Raw genomic sequence first — 1,282 nt, forward strand, 5'->3', positions numbered from 1 at the left:
TTGGATGCATTTTGCCATCCATTCAGACTTTGAGAGATCATGTTGACTTACTGAGTCAACACTTTGTTCTGAGCCAATATGGCATTCAGAGCATCAATTTCAAGAACTCCCTTCCTTTGAGGTGTCCCATTATTCACAGAATTCCTCTCAGAAGTGTACATGAATTGGTTATTTGCAACCATGTCAATGAGTTCTTGAGCTTTTGCAGGTGTTTTCTTTAGGTGGATGGATCCACCTGCAGAATGGTCCAATGACATTTTTGAAAACTCAGATAGACCATAATAGAATATATCTAATATGGTCCATTCTGAAAACATGTCAGATGGACACCTTTTGGTCAACTGCTTGTATCTTTCCCAAGCTTCATAGAGGGATTCACCATCTTTCTGTTTGAAGGTCTGAACATCCACTCTAAGCTTGCTCAGCTTTTGAGGAGGAAAGAATTTATCCAAGAAAGCCGTGACCAGCTTATCCCAGGAGTCCAGGCTATCTTTAGGTTGTGAGTCCAACCATATTCTAGCTCTGTCTCTTACAGCAAAAGGGAAAAGCATGAGCCTGTAGACTTCAAGATCTACTCCATTTGTCTTAACAGTCTCACAGATCTGCAAGAACTCAGTTAAAAACTGATAAGGATCTTCAAATGGAAGTCCATAGAACTTGCAGTTTTGTTGCATTAAGGCAACTAGCTGAGGTTTCAGCTCAAAATTGTTTGCTCCAATGGCAAGAATGGAGATGCTTCTTCCATCAAATTTGGACGTTGGTTTGGTAAAGTCACCAAGCATCCTTCTTGCATTATCATTATTGGGTTCGGCTGCCATCTCTTTCTCTTGTTCGAAAATTTCTGAAAGGTTACTTCTGGATTTTTGTAATTTAGCTTCTCTTAGTTTCCTCTTCAAAGTCCTTTCAGGTTCAGGATCAGCTTCAACAAGAGTGCTTTTGTCCTTGTTCCTGTTCATATGAAGGAGAAGAAAACAAGAAAAGAAAGAGGAATCCTCTATGTCACAGTATAGAGATTCCTTTATGTTAGTAGAAAAAGAAAGGGGAGAAGAGTGAAGAAGAATGAATAGTCTGTATAAAGAGTAAGGATAGGGGAGGTGAAGAGAAGTGTTAGTAAATAAATAATTAAATAGAATAAGAAAAGAGAGGGAGAATTTCGAAAATAATTTTGAAAAAGAGGATAGTGATTTTTGAAAATTAAATATAAGATATAATTAAAATTAAAATTTAAAATAAAAAGAATTTTTGAAAAAGAGATGAGATATTTCTAAAAATTAGAGAGGGA

General features: G+C 36.6%; 1 non-coding gene across 1 annotated transcript; it reads left to right on the plus strand.

Moving 5' to 3' along the window:
* The first annotated feature begins 315 nt into the window (after positions 1-315).
* LOC130977205 (small nucleolar RNA R71) lies at positions 316-419 on the plus strand. Its single transcript, XR_009084908.1, has one exon. It is a non-coding gene; the product is annotated as a small nucleolar RNA R71 (small nucleolar RNA).
* Positions 420-1,282: the final 863 nt, after the last annotated feature.

The sequence above is a fragment of the Arachis stenosperma genome, chromosome 4 (assembly GCF_014773155.1).
Source record: "Arachis stenosperma cultivar V10309 chromosome 4, arast.V10309.gnm1.PFL2, whole genome shotgun sequence".
Lineage (NCBI taxonomy): Eukaryota > Viridiplantae > Streptophyta > Magnoliopsida > Fabales > Fabaceae > Arachis > Arachis stenosperma.